Source organism: Panthera leo, chromosome C2 (assembly GCF_018350215.1).
Source record: "Panthera leo isolate Ple1 chromosome C2, P.leo_Ple1_pat1.1, whole genome shotgun sequence".
NCBI lineage: Eukaryota > Metazoa > Chordata > Mammalia > Carnivora > Felidae > Panthera > Panthera leo.
Window position 1 is genome coordinate 58585386 of NC_056687.1, and position 12783 is coordinate 58598168.

The following is a 12783-nucleotide window of genomic DNA, read 5'->3' on the forward strand; positions in this document are numbered from 1 at the left end:
TTTTTATGCTAGTATCATACTGTTTTGATTACTACAGCTTTTTGTATATCTTGAAATCTGGGATTGTTGATAGCTCCAGCTTTGTTCTTCTTTCTCAAGATTACGTTGGTGAGTTTAGCTTTTTTTTTTAATTTTTAAAAATTTATATCCAAATTAGTTACCATATAGTGCAACAATGATTTCAGGAGTAGATTCCTTAGTGCCTTTGGTGAGTTTAGCTTTTAAGAAGCTAAAATACTTAAGAGAATTATATGTAAATATGAAAGTTTTGTATTTAGCTTTATTAAAGTTGTGTATATGCTTATGGAGGTTTGTTTATGGGGTTTGTATGTCTGTTTTCTTAAGTGCTTGAGATTCTTGAGGAAATACATTATACGAAATATGACTGCAGCTGGAAAATTCACAAGAATGTAAGTAACCAGGTCTGTAAAATGTGTTTAAATATATAAGAACATTCAAATTATCGGATTTACACGTTCATTTATTGAATTATATACATTTAAAGTATAAGATAATTTTATATATAGTATCTAAAGGATTATGCAAATTTTGTTAAAGTATAAGCTAACCTAACAATAAGTACAAACTGCATTTAATTTCAAACTAAAAATTCTTAGTTTACTATATTTTTGCAATTGTGTTTAAAAGCTCAGAAAAAATAAGTTTTTCAATTTATAACTGTAGGCGATTGAATGTCAGTGATAACACAGGCTACTGTAAGCATTGTTTTCTGTACACAAAAGCCTCTATGAGATTTAAAAAAAAAAAAAAAAAAAAAGCCCAACTGATGTCAGCCTGGGAAGGATCTGAGAAATCTTTCTGATGAAAGTGACTCTGAGGCTGGAAATAAGGAATCTGAAAAAGTTAGCCAGGAGAGAGGAATAACAATGTGTAGGGGAACACAGAATTTCAGTCTTACTGGAAATAAAGGATCAAAGAGGAATCCCTAGGGAGGCAGATGTCACAACTCCTTATTTGGAAAACTATCCAAAGGGCAGCTAAAAACAGTTCTGCAAAGTGCCTCCCACTTCTAAAGCACCATCCACATACTTGGTATGGTAATAATGAATCTAACTGCCTATTCCAGAACTCTCTGCTGTGAAGAGGCCGTGGTGGGCAATGCCAATTGGAAAACAAGGCTGTGGTTTGTGCCGCCTTCAGCAGAACCTGGTGCCAGCTCTGTGGCTCTGGAAACAGAGCTCAATTGTATCTTCCACTCCTCTCTCTTTTTAACCTAATAAACTTTTCTGACAGGCAATGGCACCACTCAGGCCTCACTGCCCGGTAGCCATATGATCTCCATCTGCACTGTCAGCACATAGGCATAAATGGAAGGAAGCAGAAAGCGTATCAGGAGGAAACACATGAATGGAATAAAATGTAAACCAGACTTCTGTCCTGCCGTTGGCCCTCCCAGGCTACCAGAGACTCTTCCTCCTGGCTGACCTCTTCTACAGAGCCTTCTCCTACATTCGCTGGGGATCAACCACAGGTAGCTGACTACTTCCGCGCATCTGTGCATTCCCAACTCAGGGCCTTCATTCACATTAGCTGTTTCCTCTACCGGAATATGAACCTTTTCTGTCTTGTCTACTCCTATACTTCCAGTGCCCAGAACAACATCTTCACATAATAGCCTCTCAGAGAACATGTGTGGGTGCCTGAATGGAGAATAGGAAGTACGAGAACACTCTTTCAATGGCCTCTTTAGCATTTTCTGTTTCTGTTCACCTTCAGAGCAGAAAGGGCACCTCTGGGCAGCACTAGATTTGCTCTCTGTTCTCCTTTTGGAGACTTTTGGAAAGGCAGCCTTTTGGAAAACTAACAGAGCAAAGTCTTAAGGGCACAGATGGACTGTGTGTACTCAGTCTTTTTTCATATCGGCTATTCTAAGTCCTGCTCAACCCCTGGGAATAAGAGACCAAATAAAGTGTAACCAAACCCAAGTACATCTGCACTATGTGTATGTAGCAAAGCCAATCACTGAGACGTCAGGTTTGCAGCAAGGAAAGAGTTTATTGGAGAAGCAGGCAAAACAAGGAGAGGAGATGGGAGGACAAGCCTCAAATCTGCCTCCCTGAAGGGGGACAGAACAAGTTTTTTTATAATCATAGGGGTTGAGAATACAAACATATTGATGAAGAGGGCAGGGAAACTTATGACTATTCGTGAGGAGAGATGGAGAATACACATTTAACAAACACGTAAAACATACATCCTGTGTTAACTTTGGGGTACAGACTTAGCATCAGAATGAGGCAAAATTCAGCTCCTGACATCAGGAGGTTGCTTTAGGATGTCCTGAGAGCCAGTATAAACTGGATGGAGTCTTAGGCTCATTACCTCAGGTAAGGAAAGCAGGGTCTTGCTTGTTCATAGGTTAGAACCATTATCAGTTGACCTTGAGTCCTGGTTTTTGCAGAGACAGCTAGTGGATTTGTTAGTGGGGTCTGAAAAAACATAATAGCTGATTAGGAAGAAACAGTTCTCTGAGTAACAAGCTTTAAACAAGCTTTCAATCTTACTAACCTTATGGGGCATGGTTTCAAAAAAAGTACAAGGTGCAGGAGTTTTGGGTTGACACTGTCTCTTCTATTTACTTGCTCTGTGACCTCGAGCAATTCATCAATTTTCTCTGTACATCTGCATAAAATGAGTTAAGACAATACTTGGCTCATATGGTTGCAGTGAGGAACAAAGAAGATAATTTTTGCAAAGATTTAGTAAAGTTCCTTAAGAGGTTTTAACTGCATTGCTAACATATGTATATATTATATATGTATTGTAATGTAATAAATGTATTGTGGTTTTTTTATTATGTTATTATTAGTTATAAAATGAAGGAAAGTATCATTTGGTGGGTTTCAAGCTATTTTAGATAACTGAAGATTTCTTACAGGCACTTCAGGTTCTGCAAATGTTTAATTCTATTTTTTAATAAACTTTTTACTTTATAGTTGTTTTTTTTTTTTTTTTTTTTTTTTTTTTTTTTTTTTTTTTTTTTTTTTAATAGACTTTAGTTTGGAGCACCTATGTGTCTCAGTCAATTAAGCATCTGACTCTTGATTTCCACTCAGGTCGTGATCTCACAATTCATGAGATTGAGCCCTGAGTCTGGCTCTGTGCTGACAATGCAGAGCCTGCTTGGTATTCTCTCTCTGTCTCTACCCCTCCCACACTCATTCAAGCATTATGTCTCTCTCCCTCTCTATCTCTGTCAAAATAAATAAATGGTCTTCTGACTTTGTTCTTCTCCTTCAATATTGTGTTGGCTATTTTGAGTCTTTCACCAATGAATATAAACTTTAGAATCCATTTGTTGATACCCACAAAGTAAATTGTTGAAATTTTGATTGGAATTGCATTGCATCTATAGATAGAGTCAAGAATAATTAACATCTTGACAATGAGTTTCCCTATCCATGGTCATGGGATATCTCCCCATTTAGTTCTTTTTTGATTTCTTTCATAAGAGTTTTATAGGTTTCCTCATATAGACCTTATATATATTCTGTTATATTTATACCTAAGAATTTTATTTTGGAGGGTAATAACATAAATCTTATTCTGCTTTGAATTGCAAATTTCACTTGTTCATTGCTGGTATATAAAAAAGTGATTGACTTTCATATATTAATCTTGAATACTGTAATCTTGTTATAATCACTTCTTTAGTCAAGTTTTCTTGGCAATTGTATCTGATTTTCTACATAATTATGTTATCTGTGAGCAAAGACAGTTTTATTTCTTCCTTCTCAATCTACATACCTTCTGTTTCCTTACTTGTCTTATTGCATTAGCTAGGACTTCTAGTACAATGTTGAAAAGGAGTGGTGAGAGGGGACATTCTTGCTGTTTTCCTGATCTTAGCAGAAAAATCCTAGCTTTTCACCATTAAGTATCATGTTAGGTAAAATCCATTTTTAAAAGTACTTTTTAAGCTGTTATAAATTTGAATAGAAAATAACAGTCAAGTAAGTTTGCATGCCTAATTTTAAATAAGTGCAGACAATCAAGGTTCCAAGTGGGCTTGGAAAAAAGCCCACTCCTGCATCCCTGATATTCTAATAATACTGTCATTGATTAGGAACACTTGAGGTCTGGAGTGGTTTTCACTTCCTTGGAAGACAATGCTGAACTTTCTCAGGAGTGCCCCTGGTGAAGATGCCAGTAGATTAATGGACTATAGCTGACTTGATCAAATTTTGATCAAACTACAGAAAACTTTGACATGGAAATTCAGACCCAGTTCACTAATAGATAGTTTAAACATTGAGAAAGGATCATCTCCTTAGTGCAGACCCTGTGCTTCTCAGTACTGAATTCAATGGCAGATATAAACCAGGTTAAAGTGGCTCCATAACATCTTCTGTAGAGTCAAGTTAGTGTCATGGGTTTTACATGGCATTCTTTAAAAAAATGTGTTTAATCATATGTTCAGACTTTTTACAAAATTTCGTTATGGATAGAAAAACAGACAAATGAACTGATTAGTAAAACCCTCCCGAATGCCAGCAGAATGGACTCCATAATGTTCCTAGACCTTCTGCATAGGAGGCCTCATTCTCCTTCAACTTCAGCTTCAGCTATAATCTTTCCCTAACTCTAGAGATTGGCAGGGGACAAAGCAATGAGTTGTTTTTTTTTTAATTCATCTTATTTTTACTTATTTTCAACTAATTTATTAAGAAAGGATTTATAAGGGAACTTCTGTGTGGCTCAGTCGGTTAAGCATCTGACTTTGGCTCAGGTCATGTCTCATGGTTCGTGAGTTTGAGCCCCGTGTCGGGCTCTGTGCTGAAACTCAGAGCCTGGAGCCTGCCTCAGATTGTGTGTCTCCCTTTTCCTCTGCCCCTCTTCTGCTTGCACTCTTTTTTTCTCTCTCTCTCTCAAAAATAAAAAACATTAAATTTTTTTAAACACAAAAAATTTAAAAAGGATTTATAAGGAATAAAAGATGATAAAATAAGCATGTAATGTGACCCCACAAATTTGAAGAAATAGATCATTGTCAATTACGAACATTGTTTAAACTCAAAGGCAGGCAAGCTTAATATTTATTTCTTTTTTTAAATTATTGGAGCTTTGTTTTTTCTTAATTGTCTTTGAAAGTAATAAAATTATATGTGGGAAGCAGATGCCTGCTTATTGTGCCATCAAGAGCTATGTTGACTGCCAAACAAGGAGACTTGTCAGACGACTTTGATTCATTTACTCATTCATTCAATAAACATTTATTGAGCTTCTATTATATGGCAGGTGCTTGTGTTTTACTTAGCATCCTGTGATGGTGTTCTTAATTTGAATTGAGATGATTCCCATAGCTCATGCTGTGTCCCATACTGTCAGTCTTGGGGTTCTTTCAATTCCACCTCTGGGCAACACTCTTGCATCTTCGTCCCTCTCCAAGGTAAATGGATCCCCCTTGTTCTTGCTTATACCTATTTACTCATTATAATTGCTAACCATCTTCCCCGGATTTTCAGGGGCATGTCAGTGTTCAAACTTTTGACTCATAAAATATGCTAATTACAGTTATATGTAAATAACTTCCTTGTTCTTGGCTTTGTTGAGAATATAACATGCATATTTGTCACATAAGGGAAGGCACTCTATAAGTACTTGTTGAGTAAATTGATAAAGATGTCTTCATTGGCTGAATTTATTAAAAGAAAAAATGTATCACACTCAGTTTTCAGCTAGATTGGTGTACCTTTTTTAAAAAGAATGTTTATTTATTCATTTTGATTGACGGGGGGGGGGGGGCACAAGTGGGGGAGGGGCAGAGAGAGAAGGAGAGAGAGAATCCTAAGCAGGCTCCGTGCTGTTAGCACAGAGCCCGATGAGGGGTAAGATCTCATGAACCCAGAGACTATGACCTGAGCTGAAATCAAAAGTCAGATCTTAACTAACTGAGCCACCCAGCTACCCCTAGTTTGGAGTACTTTTAAGGAGAAAATAAGATCCTTATCACCTCAAGCTTGTACTTCTGCCCATCTCTTCCTCAAAAGTCTCTGTTACAACCTTTTATATTGCTGTGTTTGTGCTCATATGTACACTTTTCTGACTAGGGTGAATTGTCCCTCCACTTCACTTCTGCTCCGCTTATGTAAATCTTTCCCACCCTTCAAAAGTGATTCCTCCACAAAATTTATCCAAGTTCAGTCTCTATGCTTCCATTGACCAGTCACTAGACATCTAAAGACCTAGGGATAAAAAGAGAAAAATTCAGATGATTTTTTCTAAGCTTTTGATTCCTATTATTTCCTAACTTCTAAAAAAATAAGAGATGAGAGTACGTAGATTCCTTTTCTCCATATTTTTTTTCAATAATACAAGTACATATCATATCTTAAATATAACAAACTAAATTGTTTACATCAGCAAAGTGTTACATAATAGATTTTCATGTCCCCAGACAATGTAAGTTTAGATTTGTTCAAGTCACAAAAGGCAAAGAGCTTTGTATACTTTCCCTTAAAAAAAAAAAAATCATTTCTAGCCTCACTCTAAGTTATAGCTTTTGATGCACATTTGAAAATTAATCATGTACTGCCTCATGACATGATCTATATCATATTAATGTCTGTAGAGTTGTTTAATAGTTCATTAATTAAGCAACATGGTAAGGGTGACAAGAACAAAGTAAGCTCCCCAGAAATCTTGGAAGGAGAGGAACTACTTTGGGACTGGTTAAAGTTTTGAGGCATTGGAATTGAGATTCCTGAGTGAAAAGAAAAGAAAAAAAAAAAAAAAAAGGAAAGGAATGGAGATAAAGTTTGTTTATGCCTCTAGAGTGGAAACTGCAATCTCAGATGCCTATACAAGTCAGGGGAGGTAAATTAAAATAAATGATTTAATAAGAATAGGGAGTTTTAGGCTCAGTGTCAAATATCAACTCAAGCACTGGGTAGAAATAAAATGGCTAGGAAGCTAGGGACCTGCTCTTGTAACATTGAAATATTAGTTCGTGACTCATGAAAATTAATATTTTTAGGTATAAATCTTGCTGGGATTGCTTATATGTCTTCGAATTCCCTTTGACTGAGCCCAGGATAATTTGCTGTTTCTCAGTGGAGTATCCAACTCGACTTGAGGTTCTTGAGACCTCATTCCCCTCCATCCCACTTGGAATTGAGTTTTTAAAATTTTATTTATTTATTTTATTATATAGAGAGAAAGAGAGCGAGAGTGGAAGAAGAGGGGTAGAAGGAGGGAGAGAGAAACAATCTTTTTTTTAAAATTAGTTTAAGGTGTATTTATTTTTGAGAAAGAGAGCACAAGTGGGGGTGGGGCAGAGAGAGGGAGACACAGGATCCTTAGCAGGCTCCAGGCTCTGAGCTATCAGTACAGAGCCCGATGCAGGGCTCAAATCATGAACCGTGAGATCATGACCTGAGCCGAAGTTGGGTGCTTAACTGACTGAGCCACCCAGGTGCCTCAAGAGAAAGAAATAATCTTAAGCAGGTCCCATGCTCAGCGTGGAGCCCAAAGTGGGGCTCAATCTCATGACCCTGGGATCATGACCTGAGCCGAAATCAAGAGTCAGATGTCCAGCCAACTAAGCCACCTAGGTGCCCCTGAAATTGATATTTTTAAGTGAAGAATAAAGAGATTAGAACAAAGTTGGTGCCCTTGGACTTCTAAAAAAGGGTTCTGTATCTCAGGTGCTTTAAAAAATTCTTCATGCTCCTTGTAGGCACTTCTAGGCTAGCCCTTGCCTTTCTCTTCACCTTGGTCCTGGTCTCTTGGCCTTAGAGTTGATTTTCTCCTATGGCTCATCCCTTTGCCCTTTAGAAAAATTTCTATATTTGTGCCACTTGACTCCCAACTTCACTTTCCCCAAGATTCTGGCCTCCAGTTTCCCCTTTGCTCTGCAATCTATTCCTCTGTGAAGTTTCATGTTATTATCAAACTCAGTGCAACTTTTCAGAACCTCAGCCAAGAGCAAAGCCCTCAGGTCCCTATCTGCCAAGGAAAGGAATTTGGACATGAATAATGTCTCAAGAAAATTAAGGTAATTAAGAGGAAATATTACCCAAGCCAAGGAAGAGCTTCCATTTGCGTGGATAAGTGAACAGAGAGCCTTCTCCCCTTGGCAGAGATGGCAGCCAGCAGGACTGGTTTTTGCCGTTAGGCTTTCCAGGTAGCAGCAAGGTTCCTGCATCCACAGTACAAACAGTCTGGTTGTGTTTGAACTTCTCATTACATATGGTCATAACAAGCGAGGGGAGAGGGGTAGCATATCTCCAAGATGAGAAAGCCCAAATACCTACCACGGTGAATATAAAACACTCCGTAGACTCTCAGTGGAGAGGAGGAAGGAAACAGAGGGAGGACAACTCTTAAAATTGTTAGTGTAAGGAAACCACTGTCAAAGATAACTGAGAAAGCATGTATACTCTTTGTTGCCCTTCTCCTGATGCTCTGCCCCCAGGAAGAAGAAGCTACAGATGTTTCCTCAACAAAGCACTCTGAACAGAGCAGAGTAATGCAGCTATTCTGGACTTGGAACCAGAAGACCCAGCTTCACATTCTGACAAAAGCACTGCCATGCCATGTCCCACAAGTCAGTCACCTCTCTAAATCTTGACTTCTCCATTTTTTAAAAAGAGATGATGTAAGAATATTCATCTTATACTGTTGAGAGAAATGTAAGGGGTAATGTATGTAAAAGAACTTTGAAATACTAAAGGATCCCACTAACTTGAGGTTGTATTATGACTTGCCATGTTTTAGTACTTAATAGTGTTCATACCAAGTATTTGTGATTTATTTTTTATTATTTTTTTAATGTTTATTTTTGAAAGAGAGAGAGAAAATGCACCCACAAGCAGGGGAGGGGCAGAGAGAGAGAGAGACACAGCAGCCAAAGCAGCCTCCAGGCTCTGAGTTGTCAGCAAGAGCCCGACGTGGAACTCGAACCCATGAACCGCGAGATCATGGCCTGAGCCGAAGCTGGATTGTCAACTTACTGAGCTACACAGGCGCCCTAAGTATTTGAGATTTAAATGATACAGGTTAAAAATAAAATTTGGATTTTTAATCCAAAAAAAAGTATGAGTATTAAAAGAGACTTCTAGCAGTAGTATAATAGCATGATGGGTTGTGGAGTCAAATTCCTGCAAATTCAAGATTTGGAACAGACTACATAATCATAGGTATCAACTTTTCATGCCACATGTCCTCATCTGTGAATAATTCTTTGCACTGTTTTCCAGGGTTAAATGAGAAGCCATAGCAGAGCATCATGTTTGTTTTCTTTCCTTTCCTTTCTTCTACTTTTTGACATGCTTTCTCTGTTTCCCAAGCTCATTAAAACCTGAAAAAGGAAAATTACCTTAGTGGATCCAAGCAAGAGATACTGGCATGGGAATATCATGGAGCCAGGAGGAGAATGAATTTTTCTTGTATGGCAGACAATGTTAAACTCTGCTTCTGCACCCACAGTCTGGGGTATCGTTTGTACTCTCACAAATCCACAATGCTTAGTTTAAAGAAGTTTTGGGTGATGCAAGATTGACTTGACAGTATGCAGTTGCCATTATAAAGAGGGATGCAGGGCTACATAGGAAAACAATGTGTCCATGACTCACTGCGATTTTAAAGGTTTTTTTTTTTCCTGAGCTGACACTTACAAAGATGTGCCTCATGAGCTCATGCCCTACAATTTGAGGAATGTATTATTAAGTCAACTGGTTGTCTTGTTTATGCCTATTTATGGTTATGGTACCTTATTTATGAGTCTGTGGTATGAATAGTTAAGCTTCCATCAATGATAGTAGTTAGGCTGAGAGACTAAAGCAATGACACACTTGCCAAGCAAATATAAATGGGTACTACAAAATTTTTATACACATGTAGTGGGAGGATGTCTGGAAAGGCAGAATCTGGTATGTTTCTAACTCACACGTGTGTTGAAGGAACAAATTCCTTGAAACCCAGGCCTATTTTGCCATGTAAAAGTTATCATTGGATGTAACTCTCCCAGGAAAGAGTAAGTTATTATTATTTTTTCCTTTCAGTGTATACCTTGAGAAACTACTACAGGACAAACAGGTTGGCAAGGAACAATGAATGCAACTGTCTGACTCTGTGGGAGCAGTAAGGTTGAGTGTTCCTCTTCTCCCTCAAGAAGTTCTTGGCATCAGGGCTAACAACTGGAAATGAATGGAAACAAAGTGCTTTAAGGGCCCCAGTGATAGCAATAGCCCAGTGTTCTTCAGAGTCATAGATGCTTTGTTTAAAGATTTCCCAGAGGAGCATCAGTGCCAGGAGGAAAACAGGATCAACCCAAAGAATCTTCTGTACATGGCCAGGGTTATTGCATAGCAGGTGGGGCAACATCAGTGAGGGGAGAATTTCATTGAAAATAGCCTTCACTAGGGGCAGCTCAGTCATTTAAGTGTCCAACTTTGACTCAGGTCATGATCTTGCAGTTCATGAGTTCAAACCCGACGTTGGGTTCTGTGCTGACAGCTCAGAGCCTGGAGCCTGTTTCGGGTTTTGTGTCTCCCTCTCTCTCTCTGCCCTTTCCCCACTCTCACTCTGTCTCTTTCTCTCTCTTTAAATAAGCACTAAAAAAAAAAAGAAAGAAAGAAAAAAAAAGAAAAAGAAAAGAAAAGAAAAGAAAAGAAAAGAAAAGAGCCTTCACTTTCGGCCATAAAGCATGACCCAGCAGAGCGAATTTATGGAGGTAGTTTTGACAAACTCCAGTTTCAAGGTGGAGCTCTTCCTTACAGGATATGATGAATATGTGTAAGCTCTCTGGGCAATTAGGATTACCATAAAGAAGATGACTACAAGGGAGGAGAGAAGCTTATTATCATGAAGGGCAGGTCAGTATGAAGCCTTAATCTGGTTTTGATTTGAATAACATAGGACCTTACTTGTTCCCTTCTTTCAAGTGAGTTAAAGGGATTATCCTACTAGGTGTGATTAAGAATATAGTGAGATGAATCTTAAACTATTAGCTCAGTTGTGCAAGATACCATATTTCTTTTATTTAAGAAAAATCAACTTATCCTACTTTGTCCCTGGTTTCCAAATCAAAACTTATTTTGTTACACAGAAGAAAAAAGTCTGCTTTGGAGAGAGAATTGAACTTGGGTCACCTTGAACTCTAAGAAAATATGATCATAATTCTACAAAGAAATAAAACACCATACATATGCTAAATTGTAGTCACTCTTGTCACTCAACATATTAGCCCCTAATAATAATATGGAAGAATGCATACAAGGTAGGCTACTGATTTTTTAAAATAATCATACTGGGTGTCTTGGTTAAGCATTGACTTCGGCTCAGGTCATGATCTCGTGGTTCATGAGTTTGAGCCCTGTGTTGGGCTTTGTGCTGACAGCTCAGAGCCTGAAGCCTGCTTCGGATTCTGTGTCTCCCTCTCTCTCTCTGCACCTCCCTCCCACTCTGTCTCTCTCTCTTTCTCTCTTTCTCTCTCTCTCAAAAATAAATAAACATTTTAGCCTCTCTGACCAGTGTGAGGCTGTATCTCAGTGCAGCTTTTATTTGTATTTCCCTGATGATGAGTGATATTCAGCATCTTTTCATGTGTTTGTTGGCCATCTGAATGTCTTCCTTGGAAAAGTGTCTATTCATGTCTTCTGCTCATTTCTTCACTGGATTATTTATTTTACAGATGTTGAGTTTGGTAAATTCTTTATAGATTTTTGATACTAACCCTTTTTCTGATATGTCATTTGCAAATATCTTTTCAAATTCCGTCATTTGCCTTTTAGTTTTGTTGATTGTTTCCTTTGCAGTTTCCTCTGCAAGCTTTTAATCTTGAGGAAGTCCCAAGAGTTCATTTTTGCTTTTAGTTCCCTTGCCTTTGGAGATGTGTTGAGCAAGAAATTGCTGCAGCTGAGATCAAAGAGGTTGTTGCCTGCTTTCTCCTCTAAGGTTTTGATGGCTTCCATTTAGGTCTGTCATCCATTTTGAGTTTATTTTTGTGTATGGTGAGAGAAAGTGGTCTGGTTTCATTCTTCTGCCTGTTGCTGTCCAGTTCTCCCAGCACCATTGGCTAAAGAGACTGTCTTTTCCATTGGATTCTCTTTCCTGCTTTGTCAAAGATTAGTTGACCATATATTTGTGGGTCCAATTCTGGGTTCTCTATTCTATTCCATTGGTCTATGTGCCTGTATTTGTGCCAGTACCATACTGTCTTCATGCTTACAGCTTTGTAGTAGAGGCTAAAGTCTAGATTGTGATGCCTCCCACTTTGGTTTTCTTCTTCAATATTACTTTGGCTATTTGGGGTCTGTTGTGGCTCCATACAAATTTCCGGATTGTTTATTCTAGCTTTGAGAAGAATGCCAGTGCAATTTTGATTGGGATTGCATTGGATGTGTAGATTGCTTTGGGTAGTACTGAAATTTTAACAATATTTATTCTCCCAATCAATGAGCATGGAATGTTTTTTCCATTTCTTTGTGTCTTCTTCAATTTCCTTCATAAGCTTTCTATAATTTTCAGCTTATAGATCTTTTACATCTTTGGTTAGGTTTATTCCTAGCTATTTTATGGCTCTTGGTGCAATTGTAAATGGGATCAGATTTTTAATTATGTTTATGTTGCTTCATTATGGGTGTATAAAAATGCAACCGATTTCTGTACATTGATTTTGTACCCTGCGACTTTGTTGAATTCATGTATCAGTTCTAACAGTCTTTGGGTGGAGTCTTGCAGGTTTTCCACGTATAGTATCATGTCATCTGTGAAGAGGGTAAGTTTGACTTCTTCCTTGCTGATTTGGATACGTTTTAT

General features: G+C 38.0%; 1 long non-coding RNA gene across 1 annotated transcript; it reads left to right on the forward strand.

Annotated features, from left to right (window-relative positions):
• Nucleotides 1-788: 788 nt before the first annotated feature.
• LOC122230267 lies at nt 789-8848 on the forward strand. Its single transcript, XR_006207364.1, has 3 exons — nt 789-1492; nt 8438-8569; nt 8811-8848. It is a non-coding gene; the product is annotated as an uncharacterized LOC122230267 (long non-coding RNA).
• The last annotated feature ends 3935 nt before the right edge of the window (nt 8849-12783 follow it).